Raw genomic sequence first — 20,806 nt, 5'->3', positions numbered from 1 at the left:
TTGATCTTTAATCAAGGAGACCCGGGTTCAAACCTCACTATGGCTGATGTCCAACTGAGCTTATTATATTCACCAGGAGCTCCTGATGACGGATGTGAAACCAATGAGGGTGAGTGATTAAACACAAGATCTCTGAGGAAGAGACTCATAAAGACAAGAGTTCAAATCTGACTTGTATCTTGTTCTAGAAGAGGTGAGATTTGATCCTTCACACTTCTAAATGGCAGTCGAACGCTCATCCACTGAGCCACAGGTTTTGAGATTTGGCAATACGCTTTTTGTGAACCAAATTACAAAGAAATATGTGTCAAACCTTGGTCATAATGAGATTAGTGATAAAGCCCCATTTAGACATCTTCTTCACTATCTAGACTCAGTAGCTCAGGTCATTAAGTGTTGAGCTTTAGTCGAGGAGACCCGGGTTCAAACCTCACTATGGCTCATTATATTCACCAAGAGCTCCTGATGATGGACGCTGATGTGAAACCAATGATGGGTGAGTGAATAAACACAAGATCTCTGAGGAAGAGACTCATAAAGACAAGGGATCAAGTCTGACTTCTTTCTTGTTTTATTGAAACAGCTCACACACAGGTCAGCAGTCTAACTTCAGTTCCAGCAAGTATTCAGTCAGGAGATCTGTGGCTCTGTGGTAAGAGCGCTGCCCCATGGCTTCAGGGGTTGCTGGTTCGATCCCAGCCAGAACTCTGCGATATGAGTGAATGGTGAGTGAGTGTGAGGCGCGCCTGAAGAAGGGGGGATACCAGTTCGGTCTCCCCCTGGAGCTTCCAGAGACATGTCCAGCAGGGGTTATACTTTACAGCCTGGCAAAAAAAATTTAAAATGAACTGTATAAAAATTTTGGACCTTCGTCCCTTCCCCACCTGTTTCGGTTACCATCATTTGCTTTCTAGAGGAGTGACCCTCCACAAAGAAAATGATGGTAACCGACATGTGGAACAGACACACACACACAATCACACACATGATCTACATCACCTGTGCAGCAGCAGATGATCATCATCAGTACAGTCAGCGTCTGTCCACACGTCTTTGCTTCTGTTCAACAGGCTTACAGTCCACAACACTTCACTGATCCTGTAGAGTCGACACACAAATAAACACATTATTACACACACTGAATATCTGATCTAACAATAGACAAATATTACATATGTATCAAATATTGCGCCCTCCTGTGGAGATTTCTCTGAACTACACTTTTGCAAATCTTGAATCTACTGAATTTAAAATATTCGCCCTCTTGTGGGGTTGTTGTGGACTGCACTGCTGCTGTTCTAAAATAATGAACGTTTCACCCTCCTGTGGAGATATTTCTGAATTACACCACTGCGAATCTGATGAATTTAAAATGTTCGCCCTCGTGTGGTGATTTTGGTGAATGACACCACTGCAAATCTAATTGATTAATTTAAACATGTCGCCCTCCTGTGGAGATATTTCTGAATTACAGCTTTGCAAATCAAGTGATTTTAAAAGTGCTGCACATACTGCATTGATTCAAAATGTTCAATTGTTATCTGATATTTAGTAGGCATGTGGCTCATGTAAGTTCAAAAAACCTCCAGAAACAGTTTTATATGCTCCTTTATTTCCCATAAAATACTCCTCTAATTAGAAGATTCATATGAACTATATTTAGGAACGGTGTGAACATCAGCTGTGATCTGACTTGCAGCCTGCTTTCTCTCTCTCACACAAAACCACACAGACAAATTGTGTTATGGATAAATGTAGGCCGCATTATGTGTAAACTCAACAAAAGAGACCGGCAGAGATTTATTTTGTTGTATTTTGAAGCTATAATGTAAAAAAAAACAGGCAGAATTAATATCAACCTCTGCTTCAACTGAAGTGTATTGCAGTTCTTTCACTTCAGAAAGATTACAGTAATAGGGGAGTGATTGACACGATTCTTAAATGTGCATTTCATACTATGTGCACAGTTATACTCAGCAGACTACTCAATACCCTTATATAGATCAAAATGGCAGAGAACTGAGCAGTGCACTGAATGTGTTTGTAAATCAGCTGTCCACAGTAGACTGTAAACAAACACAGTGAAACACTGCTATTGGACATCTCCACAGATTTATTCATTCCTACTTATTCTTCAGGACTCAAATTCTTTAATTTGACTTTAAAAATTGTGCAGCATCCATATAAATGTCTGAAATCTTCATTTGACAAGCACATACCAACTTCACCTGCAGTCAAGACAGTAACACGAATAAATACAGCTTCAGCTGCTCTCCGTTTCAAGTGACATTTCCTCTGTTCAAGCAGACATCTCGCTGATCAGTTTGTTTATGTTTTGCATTTCGTTCAACAATATTTTTAATGTTGAGCCTGTAATCATTAGTTTTTGAAAATTGCTTCATAATTCTCTGATATTTCCACACTGTCAATCAAAAATACGCCCTCAAGCTCTAAATAAAGTCAGAAAAATAATCACTTATGAATGAGTACATGTTTCAGTATATGCTTTACATTTTTTAATGGGTTAAACACACAGACATGTAGCACAACTGTGCTCACGATTAACTGAGTTTAATTCCTGTCTCGCTGCCGATCCTGATTTATATAGTATTTATTTATTCAGCGAGCTGCTCTTTTAGCCTGAACCCCTTTGACAACAGCGACACCAGATCAACACAAGTACACTGTTTTACTGGAGCCAAGTTGAGCTCCAGCAGATGACAGCTCAGTGAAAGACTCATAATGTCAGTCAACAGCAGATATTACAGCCCGACAGCGAAGAAAAGCCACACCAAGTGCAGAAATGGAGAGTAACGCGACTCACCTGTAAGGGACTTTGTTCCGTTGGTTTAGTTTGTAGTGATGTTGTTGTAGTGTTTGTGTTTCAGTCATTGCTCTCTCTCTCTCTCCTCTGCAGCAGTGAAGATACACACGTGTGTCTGTTGTGTTTCTGCTGCAGATCTTTGACCTGCGCTCAACAGCTGACGCTCCTCCACATCCAGACGGATTCACAGCTCCAGGAAAGGTATTTATGAGCTCATATTTCCAGTAGAGAGTCCAGAAAGTGTGTTTGTTGTGCTGCTGGTCTGTAGCATGTTTGTTGGGGGAGGGACTTTCTGTGCAAATCATTTGATTGGCCAGATTTGGTGTAGAGTCATCAATACAGTATGAGGAGACTTTAGAAGGAAATGATGATATTTTCCAGTGTTTAATTGTGTTTAGTAACATTTAAAGCCCCACAAGCAGCTGTAAGATCATTTGAAACATGTTCATGTGTTTGATTGAAGAATAAGCATGTTTTTCACATTTTGAATAGTGAAATATAATAATATATTAGCAGATGATGCAGTTTACATTTATTTAAAATAATTTACATTTGATATGAATTATTTGTGTTTATTTAATTGTTTTTTTCAAAATGTGTAGAATGTGGTTATCCTCCCACATAGTAGGTTTGAGAAAAACGTGATGCAATTCAATCCTTCACACTTCTGGATGGCAGTCGAATGCTCATCCACTGAACCACAGGGCTTGACATTTGGCAGTAGTTGTTTTGTGAGCCAAAATATGAAATATATGTCAAACCTCGGTCATGATGAAAGTGGTGATAAAGCCCCATTCAGACACTTACTACACCATCTAGACTCAGTGGCTCAGGTCATAAAGGATTGATCTTTAATCAAGGAGACCCGGGTTCAAACCTCACTATGGCTGATGTCCAACTGAGCTTATTATATTCACCAGGAGCTCCTGATGACGGATGTGAAACCAATGATGGGTGAGTGATTAAACACAAGATCTCTGAGGAAGAGACTCATAAAGACAAGAGTTCAAATCTGACTTGTATCTTGTTCTAGAAGAGGTGAGATTTGATCCTTCACACTTCTAAATGGCAGTCGAACGCTCATCCACTGAGCCACAGGTTTTGAGATTTGGCAACAGGCTTTTTGTGAACCAAATTACAAAGAAATATGTGTCAAACCTTGGTCATAATGAGATTAGTGATAAAGCCCCATTTAGACATCTTCTTCACTATCTAGACTCAGTAGCTCAGGTCATAAAGTGTTGAGCTTTAGTCGAGGAGACCCGGCTTCAAACCTCACTATGGCTCATTATATTCACCAAGAGCTCCTGATGACGGACGCTGATGTGAAACCAATGATGGGTGAGTGAATAAACACAAGATCTCTGAGGAAGAGACTCATAAAGACAAGGGATCAAGTCTGACTTCTTTCTTGTTTTATTGAAACAGCTCACACACAGGTCAGCAGTCTAACTTCAGTTCCAGCAACTATTCAGTCAGGAGATCTGTGGCTCTGTGGTAAGAGCGCTGCCCCATGGCTTCAGGGGTTGCTGGTTCGATCCCAGCCAGAACTCTGCGATATGAGTGAATGGTGAGTGAGTGTGAGGCGTGCCTGAAGAAGGGGGGATACCAGTTCGGTCTCCCCCTGGAGCTTCCAGAGACATGTCCAGCAGGGGTTATACTTTACAGCCTGACAAAAAATTTAAAATGAACTGTATAAAAATTTTGGACCTTCATCCCTTCCCCACCTCTTTCGGTTACCATCATTTCCTTTCTAGAGGAGTGACCCTCCACAAAGAAAATGATGGTAACCGACATGTGGAACAGACACACACACAATCACACACATGATCTACATCACCTGTGCAGCAGCAGATGATCATCATCAGTACAGTCAGCGTCTGTCCACACGTCTTTGCTTCTGTTCAACAGGCTTACAGTCCACAACACTTCACTGATCCTGTAGAGTCGACACACAAATAAACACATTATTACACACACTGAATATCTGATCTAACAATAGACAAATATTACATATGTATCAAATATTGCGCCCTCCTGTGGAGATTTCTCTGCACTACACTTTTGCAAATCTTGAATCTACTGAATTTAAAATATTCGCCCTCTTGTGGGGTTGTTGTGGACTGCACTGCTGCTGTTCTAAAATAATGAACGTTTCACCCTCCTGTGGAGATATTTCTGAATTACACCACTGCGAATCTGATGAATTTAAAATGTTCGCCCTCGTGTGGTGATTTTGGTGAATGACACCACTGCGAATCTAATTGATTAATTTAAACATGTCGCCCTCCTGTGGAGATATTTCTGAATTACAGCTTTGCAAATCAAGTGATTTTAAAAGTGCTGCACATACTGCATTGATTCAAAATGTTCAATTGTTATCTGATATTTAGTAGGCACGTGGCTCATGTAAGTTCAAAAAACCTCCAGAAACAGTTTTATATGCTCCTTTATTTCCCATAAAATACTCCTCTAATTAGAAGATTCATATGAACTATATTTAGAACGGTGTGAACATCAGCTGTGATCTGACTTGCAGCCTGCTTTCTCTCTCTCACACACAAACACACAGACAAATTGTGTTATGGATAAATGTAGGCCGCATTATGTGTAAACTCAACAAAAGAGACCGGCAGAGATTTATTTTGTTGTATTTTGAAGATATAATGTAAAAAAAAACAGGCAGAATTAATATCAACCTCTGCTTCAACTGAAGTGTATTGCAGTTCTTTCACTTCAGAAAGATTACAGTAATAGGGGAGTGATTGACACGATTCTTAAATGTGCATTTCATACTATGAGCACAGTTATACTCAGCAGACTACTCAATACCCTTATATAGATCAAAATGGCAGAGAACTGAGCAGTGCACTGAATGTGTTTGTAAATCAGCTGTCCACAGTAGACTGTAAACAAACACAGTGAAACACTGCTATTGGACATCTCCACAGATTTATTTATTCCTACTTATTCTTCAGGACTCAAATTCTTTAATTTGACTTTAAAAATTGTGCAGCATCCATATAAACGCCTGAAATCTTCATTTGACAAGCACATACCAACTTCACCTGCAGTCAAGACAGTAACACGAATAAATACAGCTTCAGCTGCTCTCCGTTTCAAGTGACATTTCCTCTGTTCAAGCAGACATCTCGCTGATCAGTTTGTTTATGTTTTGCATTTCGTTCAACAATATTTTTAATGTTGAGCCTGTAATCATTAGTTTTTGAAAATTGCTTCATAATTCTCTGATATTTCCACACTGTCAATCAAAAATACGCCCTCAAGCTCTAAATAAAGTCAGAAAAATAATCACTTATGAATGAGTACATGTTTCAGTATATGCTTTACATTTTTTAATGGGTTAAACACACAGACATGTAGCACAACTGTGCTCACGATTAACTGAGTTTAATTCCTGTCTCGCTGCCGATCCTGATTTATATAGTATTTATTTATTCAGCGAGCTGCTCTTTTAGCCTGAACCCCTTTGACAACAGCGACACCAGATCAACACAAGTACACTGTTTTACTGGCGCCAAGTTGAGCTCCAGCAGATGACAGCTCAGTGAAAGACTCATAATGTCAGTCAACAGCAGATATTACAGCCCGACAGCGAAGAAAAGCCACACCAAGTGCAGAAATGGAGAGTAACGCGACTCACCTGTAAGGGACTTTGTTCCGCTGGTTTAGTTTGTAGTGATGTTGTTGTAGTGTTTGTGTTCACTCATTGCTCTCTCTCTCTCTCTCTCCTCTGCAGCAGTGAAGATACACACGTGTGTCTGTTGTGTTTCTGCTGCAGATCTTTGACCTGCGCTCAACAGCTGACGCTCCTCCACATCCAGACGGATTCACAGCTCCAGGAAAGGTATTTATGAGCTCATATTTCCAGTAGAGAGTCCAGAAAGTGTGTTTGTTGTGCTGCTGGTCTGTAGCATGTTTGTTGGGGGAGGGACTTTCTGTGCAAAGCATTTGATTGGCCAGATTTGGTGTAGAGTCATCAATACAGTATGAGGAGACTTTAGAAGGAAATGATGATATTTTCCAGTGTTTAATTGTGTTTAGTAACATTTAAAGCCCCACAAGCAGCTGTAAGATCATTTGAAACATGTTCATGTGTTTGATTGAAGAATAAGCATGTTTTTCACATTTTGAATAGTGAAATATAATAATATATTAGCAGATGATGCAGTTTACATTTATTTCAAATAATTTACTTTTGATATGAATTATTTGTGTTTATTTAATTGTTTTTTTCAAAATGTGTAGAATGTGGTTATCCTCCCACATAGTAGGTTTGAGAAAAACATGATGCAATTCAATCCTTCACACTTCTGGATGGCAGTCGAATGCTCATCCACTGAACCACAGGGCTTGACATTTGGCAGTAGTTGTTTTGTGAGCCAAAATATGAAATATATGTCAAACCTCGGTCATGATGAAAGTGGTGATAAAGCCCCATTCAGACACTTACTACACCATCTAGACTCAGTGGCTCAGGTCATAAAGGATTGATCTTTAATCAAGGAGACCCGGGTTCAAACCTCACTATGGCTGATGTCCAACTGAGCTTATTATATTCACCAGGAGCTCCTGATGATGATGTGAAACCAATGATGGGTGAGTGATTAAACACAAGATCTCTGAGGAAGAGACTCATAAAGACAAGAGTTCAAATCTGACTTGTATCTTGTTCTAGAAGAGGTGAGATTTGATCCTTCACACTTCTAAATGGCAGTCGAACGCTCATCCACTGAGCCACAGGTTTTGAGATTTGGCAACAGGCTTTTTGTGAACCAAATTACAAAGAAATATGTGTCAAACCTTGGTCATGATGAGATTAGTGATAAAGCCCCATTTAGACATCTTCTTCACTATCTAGACTCAGTAGCTCAGGTCATAAAGTGTTGAGCTTTAGTCGAGGAGACCCGGGTTCAAACCTCACTATGGCTCATTATATTCACCAAGAGCTCCTGATGATGGACGCTGATGTGAAACCAATGATGGGTGAGTGAATAAACACAAGATCTCTGAGGAAGAGACTCATAAAGACAAGGGATCAAGTCTGACTTCTTTCTTGTTTTATTGAAACAGCTCACACACAGGTCAGCAGTCTAACTTCAGTTCCAGCAAGTATTCAGTCAGGAGATCTGTGGCTCTGTGGTAAGAGCGCTGCCCCATGGCTTCAGGGGTTGCTGGTTCGATCCCAGCCAGAACTCTGTGATATGAGTGAATGGTGAGTGAGTGTGAGGCGCGCCTGAAGAAGGGGGGATACCAGTTCGGTCTCCCCCTGGAGCTTCCAGAGACATGTCCAGCAGGGGTTATACTTTACAGCCTGGCAAAAAATTTAAAATGAACTGTATAAAAATTTTGGACCTTCATCCCTTCCCCACCTCTTTCGGTTACCATCATTTCCTTTCTAGAGGAGTGACCCTCCACAAAGAAAATGATGGTAACCGACATGTGGAACAGACACACACACAATCACACACATGATCTACATCACCTGTGGAGCAGCAGATGATCATCATCAGTACAGTCAGCGTCTGTCCACACGTCTTTGCTTCTGTTCAACAGGCTTACAGTCCACAACACTTCACTGATCCTGTAGAGTCGACACACAAATAAACACATTATTACACACACTGAATATCTGATCTAACAATAGACAAATATTACATATGTATCAAATATTGCGCCCTCCTGTGGAGATTTCTCTGAACTACACTTTTGCAAATCTTGAATCTACTGAATTTAAAATATTCGCCCTCTTGTGGGGTTGTTGTGGACTGCACTGCTGCTGTTCTAAAATAATGAACGTTTCACCCTCCTGTGGAGATATTTCTGAATTACACCACTGCGAATCTGATGAATTTAAAATGTTCGCCCTCGTGTGGTGATTTTGGTGAATGACACCACTGCGAATCTAATTGATTAATTTAAACATGTCGCCCTCCTGTGGAGATATTTCTGAATTACAGCTTTGCAAATCAAGTGATTTTAAAAGTGCTGCACATACTGCATTGATTCAAAATGTTCAATTGTTATCTGATATTTAGTAGGCACGTGGCTCATGTAAGTTCAAAAAACCTCCAGAAACAGTTTTATATGCTCCTTTATTTCCCATAAAATACTCCTCTAATTAGAAGATTCATATGAACTATATTTGGAACGGTGTGAACATCAGCTGTGATCTGACTTGCAGCCTGCTTTCTCTCTCTCACACACAAACACACAGACAAATTGTGTTATGGATAAATGTAGGCCGCATTATGTGTAAACTCAACAAAAGAGACCGGCAGAGATTTATTTTGTTGTATTTTGAAGATATAATGTAAAAAAAAACAGGCAGAATTAATATCAACCTCTGCTTCAACTGAAGTGTATTGCAGTTCTTTCACTTCAGAAAGATTACAGTAATAGGGGAGTGATTGACACGATTCTTAAATGTGCATTTCATACTATGTGCACAGTTATACTCAGCAGACTACTCAATACCCTTATATAGATCAAAATGGCAGAGAACTGAGCAGTGCACTGAATGTGTTTGTAAATCAGCTGTCCACAGTAGACTGTAAACAAACACAGTGAAACACTGCTATTGGACATCTCCACAGATTTATTTATTCCTACTTATTCTTCAGGACTCAAATTCTTTAATTTGACTTTAAAAATTGTGCAGCATCCATATAACGTCCTGAAATCTTCATTTGACAAGCACATACCAACTTCACCTGCAGTCAAGACAGTTACACGAATAAATACAGCTTCAGCTGCTCTCCGTTTCAAGTGACATTTCCTCTGTTCAAGCAGACATCTCGCTGATCAGTTTGTTTATGTTTTGCATTTCGTTCAACAATATTTTTAATGTTGAGCCTGTAATCATTAGTTTTTGAAAATTGCTTCATAATTCTCTGATATTTCCACACTGTCAATCAAAAATACGCCCTGAAGCTCTAAATAAAGTCAGAAAAATAATCACTTATGAATGAGTACATGTTTCAGTATATGCTTTACATTTTTTAATGGGTTAAACACACAGACATGTAGCACAACTGTGCTCACGATTAACTGAGTTTAATTCCTGTCTCGCTGCCGATCCTGATTTATATAGTATTTATTTATTCAGCGAGCTGCTCTTTTAGCCTGAACCCCTTTGACAACAGCGACACCAGATCAACACAAGTACACTGTTTTACTGGCGCCAAGTTGAGCTCCAGCAGATGACAGCTCAGTGAAAGACTCATAATGTCAGTCAACAGCAGATATTACAGCCCGACAGCGAAGAAAAGCCACACCAAGTGCAGAAATGGAGAGTAACGCGACTCACCTGTAAGGGACTTTGTTCCGTTGGTTTAGTTTGTAGTGATGTTGTTGTAGTGTTTGTGTTTACTCATTGCTCTCTCTCTCTCTCTCCTCTGCAGCAGTGAAGATACACACGTGTGTCTGTTGTGTTTCTGCTGCAGATCTTTGACCTGCGCTCAACAGCTGACGCTCCTCCACATCCAGACGGATTCACAGCTCCAGGAAAGGTATTTATGAGCTCATATTTCCAGTAGAGAGTCCAGAAAGTGTGTTTGTTGTGCTGCTGGTCTGTAGCATGTTTGTTGGGGGAGGGACTTTCTGTGCAAAGCATTTGATTGGCCAGATTTGGTGTAGAGTCATCAATACAGTATGAGGAGACTTTAGAAGGAAATGATGATATTTTCCAGTGTTTAATTGTGTTTAGTAACATTTAAAGCCCCACAAGCAGCTGTAAGATCATTTGAAACATGTTCATGTGTTTGATTGAAGAATAAGCATGTTTTTCACATTTTGAATAGTGAAATATAATAATATATTAGCAGATGATGCAGTTTACATTTATTTAAAATAATTTACATTTGATATGAATTATTTGTGTTTATTTAATTGTTTTTTTTCAAAATGTGTAGAATGTGGTTATCCTCCCACATAGTAGTTTTGAGAAAAACATGATGCAATTCAATCCTTCACACTTCTGGATGGCAGGCGAATGCTCATCCACTGAACCACAGGGCTTGACATTTGGCAGTAGTTGTTTTGTGAGCCAAAATATGAAATATATGTCAAACCTCGGTCATGATGAAAGTGGTGATAAAGCCCCATTCAGACACTTACTACGCCATCTAGACTCAGTGGCTCAGGTCATAAAGGATTGATCTTTAATCAAGGAGACCCGGGTTCAAACCTCACTATGGCTGATGTCCAACTGAGCTTATTATATTCACCAGGAGCTCCTGATGACGGATGTGAAACCAATGATGGGTGAGTGATTAAACAGATGTTTCTGTGGAAGAGACTCATAAAGACAAGAGTTCAAATCTGACTTGTATCTTGTTCTAGAAGAGGTGAGATTTGATCCTTCACACTTCTAAATGGCAGTCGAAGGCTCATCCACTGAGCCACAGATTTTGAGATTTGGCAACAGGCTTTTTGTGAACCAAATTACAAAGAAATATGTGTCAAACCTTGGTCATAATGAGATTAGTGATAAAGCCCCATTTAGACATCTTCTTCACTATCTAGACTCAGTAGCTCAGGTCATAAAGTGTTGAGCTTTAATCGAGGAGACCCGGGTTCAAACCTCACTATGGCTCATTATATTCACCAAGAGCTCCTGATGATGGACGCTGATGTGAAACCAATGATGGGTGAGTGAATAAACACAAGTTCTCTGAGGAAGAGACTCATAAAGACAGGGGGGATCAAATCTGACTCGTATTTTGTTTTATTAAAACAGCTCACACACAGGTCAGAAGTCTAACTTCAGTTCCAGCAAGTGTTCAGTCAGGAGATCTGTGGCTCTGTGGTAAGAGCGCTGCCCCATGGCTTCATGGGTTGCTGGTTTGATCCCAGCCAGAACTCTGCGATATGAGTGAATGGTGAGTGAGTGTGAGGCGCGCCTGAAGAAGGGGGGATACCAGTTCGGTCTCCCCCTGGAGCTTCCGGAGACATGTCCAGCAGGGGTTATACTTTACAGCCTGGCAAAAAATTTAAAATGAACTGTATAAAAATTTTGGACCTGTGTCCCTTCCCCACCCGTTTCGGTTACCATCACTTGCTTTCTAGAGGAGTGACCCTCCACAAAGAAAATGATGGTAACCGACATGTGGAACAGACACACACACAATCACACATGATCTACATCACCTGTGCAGCAGCAGATGATCATCATCAGTACAGTCAGCGTCTGTCCACGCGTCTCTGCTTCTGTTCAACAGGCTTACAGTCCACAACACTTCACTGATCCTGTAGAGTCGACACACAAATAAACACATTATTACACACACTGAATATCTGATCTAATAATAGACAAATATTACATATGTATCAAATATTGCGCCCTCCTGTGGAGATTTCTCTGCACTACACTTTTGCAAATCTTGAATCTACTGAATCTAAAATATTCGCCCTCGTGTGGTGATTATTGTGGACTGCACTGCTGCTGTTCTAAAATAATGAACGTTTCACCCTCCTGTGGAGATATTTCTGAATTACACCACTGCGAATCTGATGAAATTAAAATATTCGCCCTCGTGTGGTGATTTTGCTGAATGACACCACTGCAAATCTAATTGAAGGAATTTAAACATGTCGCCCTCCTGTGGAGATATTTCTGAATTACACCTTTGCAGATTTATTGATTTAAAAGATTGTGGTGATGTTTTTCCTGAACTTCAGCACAGCAAATGTAAAGCACTGAGATTTCACTTCCTGTGGCGCAGCTGTAGTTATGTGTATTTTCATCCACTGATGCTGACGACCAGAAACATTTTAATGTGTGAAAGGAAGCAGAAAGTCTTGAGGTTTAAACAAACAAAAAAGTAAATATTATTAAATAAAGACTTCTCATCAAATGCTAAATATTACACAGTTTTTATGGGGATCTTCAAATGACAGCGAGGCAGGAGTTAAACTGAGGTCACCGTGAGCACAGTTCTGCTACCTGTTGAAGCGAGTCGTTTTCTGTCTTCATCCGTTCCAGGAAGGATCAAAATCTGTTCTTGTTGACTTTATTATTCTGATTATTTGAATCAGTTTTGAATCTTTGACATGATTTTGATCAGTGAACGAAGTTAAACATGACCTAATGTAGTGATGTGTTCAGCTGAAGTGTCTGTGTCTGTCAAATCTCTATTTTCAGGATCTACCAAGCCATGTCAGAGGTCATGGAGAGCTCTCGATGGAAACTGGATTCCTGGTGGATTGGAAACAACTGTTTCCTGAGTTATTTGTCATTTTATGTGTTAATTCTCTGTAAAGTAATTTCCTTTATATTAGGGCTGCACGATTAATCGAATGAAGATCACGATCTCGATTCTCGACCCTACACACGATCTTAATTCTGCTTTTTCTACGATTCAGCCAATTACATTTTCAAGGTCAGGAGAGAAGCAAGGCAGTCGCACAAGTCTTCACAGCAACATTGACACCTTCAAATGGCTTTAAAAGTGTCACATACTGTATTTATAAGGTATAATTCACCCCAAAATGTCATTTCTCTCTAAATGTAATGACGTATAAGTATTTCTGTTGCTGAATGAAAACGTAACGAGTGGATGAAAAAATATCTTGTAAACTCTGCAAGAGGCAGATTTGGTCAGTCTTTCTCCAATAGTATCTGCATGCAGACTTGGATTTGCAAGCTGAGACTGCATATATCAGACTTAAAATAGCTATGTTTCCATCCACCTATTTTTATCTGCATTTTGCATATCCGCATAAAAACCGGTTGAAGGAAACGTCATAAGTTTTTAAGCGCATTTTCAAAATTTGACTCGCTGCGTGTCAGGATTGCCTTCTGAGGCGCAAGTCATTTATTAGATGAAGAAAAGATTGACGCAGCTTCTCCTACCACAGTAAATTTAGTTTTTACTGTTGATATTTGGCGCCAGTTAATCAGGAAGTGACGATTTTGTTAGCTTTGACTCGTTGGATGGAAACGCTGCTTTATTCGCACGTCTTTAATGTGATAATCCAGTTTTGCGCATAAAGTTCATTCGCATTTTTGGATGGAAACATAGCCGCTGCACTCAATGGAGCTACTGACGTCATTGTGAGGGGTGGGGTTAGGTGCAACATTATGAAGCTGCAGGCCCGGAGACTCAACCGCACGCTCAGACGGCTAGACCTGCACTTCCAGACCTTAACAGTGCCACCTGCTGTTTGAAATATAGACTAACCTGAATTCAGCTGCTTATAAATTGAAACTTAAACTATTTTTCTTCTATAAAATATTACGCTATGATTAAATACATTATTATATAAAATAGTAAACATACTAGATTTTGATTAATGCATTAATTCTGTTGTATTTTTATTAATTAGTAAATAGATATTGTTCAGTTACTTCAATATTTTCAGACATTTATTGTTTTTTTTAATCATTTATCACTGTTTCCTATTGAGTTGAGGGATTGAATATTTTCTTCATATACAATAAATTTCTTCACATACAATAAATTATAGTACTCTGGGTAATTTTCTCACAACAAACTTTATTTTTGTGTACTTTATCATGAGGTCCTACAAATCATTAAGCTGTAAACAATGCAGAGGAAAAAATAATAATTGGATTAATAATAATGTTTTTAGGTAGAAAATAACATCAAATAAAATAAATGCTTTACATTCATGTTGGGGAGATTTTTCATTTCTCGAGCAAAAAATTGGAAATATCTGCAGGCTTTAGTGCACTGTGGTAGTGTTGGCAGAGACCACCCTTTTTGAATTGTAAAATCTATCTGGGGGAAAAAAGACACAAGTCACAAGCAAATTATTATTGCTTTAACCTTAGAGCTCATACTGTATTCATACTGTAATACTGTTACTCATACTGTAACCTAAGAGCTCATACTGTATTCATACTGTAATACTGTTACTCATACTGTGACCTAAGAGCTCATACTGTATTCATACTGTAATACTGTTACTCATACTGTAACCTAAGAGCTCATACTGTAAATTCTCTGCAGATTAACTGATATTTTGATTTCCAAAAAACTTATTTATAATTATTACAAAACATTAATAATTGATAAACTGTTTTTGTTTTACTGTTATTGTCTTTGGTAGCACTTTCAGATGGATAACACAGTAATATGTACTGTAGACCTACATAGCACTAAAATATCTTTCAAATAATAATTGCGTTATATATTATACATCTTATTTTCACATTTTTACTTGAACGTTTTTACGTTTGCCAGAAAACATTGCTAGAAAATTGTCCCAGAATGGTACAATAACACCGAAAATAAGAGCAAGCTGTAAATATCATAAAATAATGCTGTTTTGACACATTTTGATCAAATTAAACACTAAAACAATTGTTTGTTAGTGTAATATTTTACACCACATTGATTTATGCCATAAAACCTGGTAAATTTCAGGAATCGCTTTAATAATCAATAACCTTCCTGGCGTGTCTGATGTTGCTACTTGCTAGAAAGTGCTTGTCTGAGCGTGCACTTGGGTCTCCGGGCCTGCAGCTTCACCTTACTAGTTAGGTGTGGGGTTAGGTGTTTGCATTAAAGCGCAGATCCCATCCACTCCACTAGGCGGCATCAGCGAGCTGCTCTTTTAGCCTGAACACCTTTGACAACAGCGACACCAGATCAACACAGGTACACCGTTTTACTGGTGTCAAGTTGAGCTCCAGCAGATGACAGCTCAGTGAAAGACTCATAATGTCAGACAACAGCAGATATTACAGCCCGACAGCGAAGAAAAGCCACACCAAGTGCAGAAATGGAGAGTAAAGCGACTCACCTGTAAGGGACTTTGTTTCGTTGGTTTAGTTTGTAATGATGTTGTTGTAGTTTTTGTGTTCAGTCATTGCTCTCTCTCTCTCTCTCCTCTGCAGCAGTGAAGATACACACGTGTGTTTGTTGTGTTTCTGCTGCAAATCTTTGACCTGCGCTCAACAGCTGACGCTCCTCCACACACTCCTCCACATCCAGGCAGATTCACAGCTCCAGGAAAGGTATTTATGAGCTCATATTTCCAGTAGAGAGTCCAGAAAGTGTGTTTGTTGTGCTGCTGGTCTGTAGCATGTTTGTTGGGGGAGGGACTTTCTGTGGAAAGCATTTGATTGGCCAGATTTGGTGTAGAGTCATCAATACAGTATGAGGAGACTTTAGAAGGAAATGATGATATTTTCCAGTGTTTAATTGTGTTTAGTAACACTTAAAGCCCCACAAGCAGCTGTAAGATCATTTGAAACATGTTCATGTGTTTGATTGAAGAATAAGCATGTTTTTCACATTTTGAATAGTGAAATATAATAATATATTAGCAGATGATGCAGTTTACATTTATTTAAAATAATTTACTTTTGATATGAATTATTTGTGTTTATTTAATTATTTTTTTTCAAAATGTGTAGAATGTGGTTATCCTCCCATTGGAGAAAGAAATGTGGGTGTATGTGTGTGGTGATGGTGTAGTGGTCAGAGCACACATCATGACATCTGAAGCTGTCACAGCATACCTGGGTTCAAATCCAAGCACTACTGCTGCTTTTTACTGCTGAGATAATCAGAAAAAAAAAACAAAGTATTTTTATGTTTGTGGTCCTGTCCTAATTGCCTTGGTGTGCTCGACACGGGTTTGTACCCAGGCCTCTGCTGCAATCATGTCCATTGCAAACATGTGTTTAGCCACTCGCCCATCATGGCTTTCAGTCTCTCAGCTGCTGTTTGGGCCACACAGTTTGATTAAATCCCAGCAACCGAAAGTAAAGTAAGCAATAGAGGGATTCGAACCCATGTTTCTGTATGGCAGTCAAAGGTTCATCCACTGAACCACAGGTCTTGGCATGTAGCTTTAGTTGTTTTGTGAGCCAAATTACAAAAAAACACGTCACACCTTGGTCGTGCTGAAAATAGTGATAAAGCCCAATTCAGACACCTGCTGCACCATCTAGACTCGATGGCTCAGGTCATAAAGAGTTGATCTTTAATCAAGGAGACCCGAGTTCAAACCTCACTATGGCTAACGTCCATCTTGAGCTCATTATACTCACCAAGAGCTCCTGATGATGAGAAGCCAATGATGAAAGAGTGAATAAACACAAGTTCTCTGTGGAAGAGACTCATAAAGACAAGAGTTCAAATCTGACTTGTATCTTGTTCTAGCAGAAGTGGGATTCGATCCTTCACACTTCTAAATGGCAGTCGAAGGCTCATCCACTGAGCCACAGGTTTTGAGATTTGGCAACAGGCTTTTTGTGAACCAAATTACAAAGAAATATGTGTCAAACCTTGGTCATAATGAGATTAGTGATAAAACCCCATTCAGACATCTTCATAGTCTAGACTCAGTAGCTCAGGTCATAAAGTGTTGATCTCTAATCGAGGAGACCCGGGTTCAAACCTCCCCATGGCTGATGTCCAACTGAGCTTATTATATTCACCAGGAGCTCCTGATGATGGACGCTGATGTGAAGCCAATGATGGGTGAGTGAATAAACACAAGTTCTCTGAGGAAGAGACTCATAAAGACAGGGGGGATCAAATCTGACTCGTATTTTGTTTTATTAAAACAGCTCACACACAGGTCAGCAGTCTAACTTCAGTTCCAGCAAGTGTTCAGTCAGGAGATCTGTGGCTCTGTGGTAAGAGCGCTGCCCCATGGCTTCAGGGGTTGCTGGTTTGATCCCAGCCAGAACTCTGCGATATGAGTGAATGGTGAGTGAGTGTGAGGCGCGCCTGAAGAAGGGGGGATACCAGTTCGGTCTCCCCCTGGAGCTTCCGGAGACATGTCCAGCAGGGGTTATACTTTACAGCCTGGCAAAAAAAATTTAAAATGAACTGTATAAAAAGTTTGGACCTGTGTCCCTTCCCCACCCGTTTCGGTTACCATCATTTGCTTTCTAGAGGAGTGACCCTCCACAAAGAAAATGATGGTAACCGACATGTGGAAGAGACACACACACAATCACACATGATCTACATCACCTGTGCAGCAGCAGATGATCATCATCAGTACAGTCAGCGTCTGTTCACGCGTCTCTGCTTCTGTTCAACAGGCTTACAGTCCACAACACTTCACTGATCCTGTAGAGTCGACACACAAATAAACACATTATTACACACACTGAATATCTGATCTAACAATAGACAAATATTACATATGTATCAAATATTGCGCCCTCCTGTGGAGATTTCTCTGAACTACACTTTTGCAAATCTTGAATCTACTGACTCTAAGATATTCGCCCTCGTGTGCTGATTATTGTGGACTGCACTGCTGCTGTTCTAAAATAATGAACGTTTCACCCTCCTGTGGAGATATTTCTGAATTACACCACTGCGAATCTGATGAATTTAAAATATTCGCCCTCGTGTGGTGATTTTGCTGAATGACACCACTGCGAAATCTAATTGAAGGAATTTAAACATGTCGCCCTCCTGTGGAGATATTTCTGAATTACAGCTTTGCAGATTTATTGATTTAAAAGATTGTGGTGATGTTTTTCCTGAACTTCAGCACAGCAAATGTAAAGCACTGAGATTTCACTTCCTGTGGCGCAGCTGTAGTTATGTGTATTTTCATCCACTGATGCTGTCGACCAGAAACATTTTAATGTGTAAAGGAAGCAGAAAGTCTTGAGCTTTAAACAAACAAAAAAGTAAATATTATTAAATAAAGACTTCTCATCAAATGCTAAATATTACACAGTTTTTATGGGGATCTTCAAATGACAGCGAGGCAGGAGTTAAACTGAGGTCACCGTGAGCACAGTTCTGCTACCTGTTGAAGCGAGTCGTTTTCTGTCTTCATCCGTTCCAGGAAGGATCAAAATCTGTTCTTGTTGACTTTATTATTCTGATTATTTGAATCAGTTTTGAATCTTTGACATGATTTTGATCAGTGAACGAAGTTAAACATGACCTAATGTAGTGATGTGTTCAGCTGAAGTGTCTGTGTCTGTCAAATCTCTATTTTTTATGAAAAAATATCTTGTAAACTCTGCAAGAGGCAGATTTGGTCAGTCTTTCTCCAATAGTATCTGCATGCAGACTTGGATTTGCAAGCTGAGACTGCATATATCAGACTTAAAATAGCTATGTTTCCATCCACCTATTTTTATCTGCATTTTGCATATCCGCATAAAAACCGGTTGATGGAAACATCATAAGTTTTTAAGCGCATTTTCAAAAGTTGACTCGCGCGTTCACTGCGTGTCAGGATTGCCTTCTGAGGCGCAAGTCATTTATTAGATGAAGAAAAGATTGACGCAGCTCCTCCTACCACAGTAAATTCAGTTTTTACTGTTGATATTTGGCGCCAGTTAATCAGGAAGTGACGATTTTGTTCGCTTTGACTTGTTGGAAGGAAACGCTGCTTTTTCGCACGTCTTTAATGTGATAATCCAGTTTTGCGCATAAAGTTCATTCGCATTTTTGGATGGAAACATAGCCGCTGCACTCAATGGAGCTACTGACGTCATTGTGAGGGGTGGGGTTAGGTGCAACATTATGAAGCTGCAGGCCCGGAGACCCAACCGCACGCTCAGACGGCTAGACCTGCACTTCCAGACCTTAACAGTGCCACCTGCTGTTTGAAATATAGACTAACCTGAATTTAGCTGCTTATAAATTATAACTTAAACTATTTTTCTACTATAAAATATTACGCTATGATTAAATACATTATTATATAAAATATTAAACATACTAGATATTGATTAATGCATTAATTCTGTTGTATTTTTATTAATTGTATTGTAAATAGATATTGTTCAGTTACTTCAATATTTTCAGACATTTATTGTTTTTTTTTTAAACCATTTATCACTGTTTCTTATTGAGTTGAGGGATTGAATATTATCTTCATATACAAGAAATTTCTTCACATACAATAAATTATAGTACTCTGGGTAATTTTCTCACATTAACTTTATTTTTGTGTACTTTATCATGAGGTCCTACAAATCATCAAGCTGTAAACAATGCAGAGGAAAAAATAATAATTGGATTAATAATAATATTTTTAGGTAGAAAATAACATCAAATAAAATAAATGCTTTACATTCTGTTGAGGAGATTTTTCATTTCTCGAGTAAAAAATTGGAAATATCTGCAGGCTTTAGTGCACTGTGGTAGTGTTGGCAGAGACCACCCTTTTTAATTGTAATATCTATCTGGGGGAAAAAAGACACAAGTCACAAGCAAATTATTATTGCTTTAACCTTAGAGCTCATACTGTATTCATACTGTAATACTGTTACTCATACTGTAACCTAAGAGCTCATACTGTATTCATACTGTAATACTGTTACTCATACTGTAACCTAAGAGCTCATACTGTAAATTCTCTGCAGATTAACTGATATTTTGATTTCCAAAAAACTTATTTATAATTATTACAAAACATTAATAATTGATAAACTGTTTTTGTTTTACTGTTAGTCTTTGGTAGCACTTTCAGATGGATAACACAGTAATATGTACTGTAGACCTACATAGCACTAAAATATCTTTCAAATAATAATTGCGTTATATATTATACATTTTATTTTAACATTTTTACTGTAACGTGTTTCATTTTGCCAGAAAACATTGCTAGAAAATTGTCCCAGAATGGTACAATAACACCAAAAATAAGAGCAAACTGTAAATATCATAAAATAATGCTCTTTTGACACATTTTGATCAAATTAAACACTAAAACAATTGTTTGTTAGTGTAATATTTTACACCACATTGATTTATGCCATAAAACCTGGTAATTTTCAGGAATCGCTTTAATAATCAATAACCTTACTGGCGTGTCTGATGTTGCTACTTGCTAGAAAGTGCTTGTCTGAGCGTGCAGTTGGGTCTCCGGGCCTGCAGCTTCATCTTACTAGTTAGGAGTGGGTGTTAGGTGTTCGCATTAAAGCGCAGATCCCATCCACTACACTAGGAAGCATCAGCAAGCTGCTCTTTTAGCCTGAACACCTTTGACAACAGC

General features: G+C 39.0%; 5 long non-coding RNA genes across 5 annotated transcripts; all 5 read right to left on the bottom strand.

Annotated features, from left to right (window-relative positions):
• Window positions 1-548: 548 nt before the first annotated feature.
• On the bottom strand, window positions 549-3,097 carry LOC130222575 (uncharacterized). The gene is made up of 3 exons (XR_008836507.1): window positions 2,825-3,097; window positions 1,000-1,098; window positions 549-824 (listed from the first exon to the last, which is right to left on the bottom strand). It is a non-coding gene; the product is annotated as an uncharacterized LOC130222575 (long non-coding RNA).
• A 1,120-nt stretch (window positions 3,098-4,217) lies between these two features.
• LOC130222574 (uncharacterized) lies at window positions 4,218-6,939 on the bottom strand. The gene is made up of 3 exons (XR_008836506.1): window positions 6,489-6,939; window positions 4,665-4,763; window positions 4,218-4,493 (listed from the first exon to the last, which is right to left on the bottom strand). It is a non-coding gene; the product is annotated as an uncharacterized LOC130222574 (long non-coding RNA).
• Window positions 6,940-7,883: 944 nt separating this feature from the next.
• On the bottom strand, window positions 7,884-10,529 carry LOC130222573 (uncharacterized). Its single transcript, XR_008836505.1, has 3 exons — window positions 10,155-10,529; window positions 8,331-8,429; window positions 7,884-8,159 (listed from the first exon to the last, which is right to left on the bottom strand). It is a non-coding gene; the product is annotated as an uncharacterized LOC130222573 (long non-coding RNA).
• Window positions 10,530-11,555: 1,026 nt separating this feature from the next.
• Window positions 11,556-16,037, bottom strand: LOC130222572 (uncharacterized). The gene is made up of 2 exons (XR_008836504.1): window positions 15,617-16,037; window positions 11,556-12,094 (listed from the first exon to the last, which is right to left on the bottom strand). It is a non-coding gene; the product is annotated as an uncharacterized LOC130222572 (long non-coding RNA).
• Window positions 16,038-17,363: 1,326 nt separating this feature from the next.
• On the bottom strand, window positions 17,364-18,028 carry LOC130222571 (uncharacterized). Its single transcript, XR_008836503.1, has 2 exons — window positions 17,806-18,028; window positions 17,364-17,634 (listed from the first exon to the last, which is right to left on the bottom strand). It is a non-coding gene; the product is annotated as an uncharacterized LOC130222571 (long non-coding RNA).
• Between the last annotated feature and the right edge of the window lie 2,778 nt (window positions 18,029-20,806).

This window comes from Danio aesculapii, chromosome 4 (assembly GCF_903798145.1).
Source record: "Danio aesculapii chromosome 4, fDanAes4.1, whole genome shotgun sequence".
Lineage (NCBI taxonomy): Eukaryota > Metazoa > Chordata > Actinopteri > Cypriniformes > Danionidae > Danio > Danio aesculapii.
The sequence above is the reverse complement of the archived record's forward strand: the minus strand, read 5'-3'. Positions and strand labels throughout refer to the sequence as shown.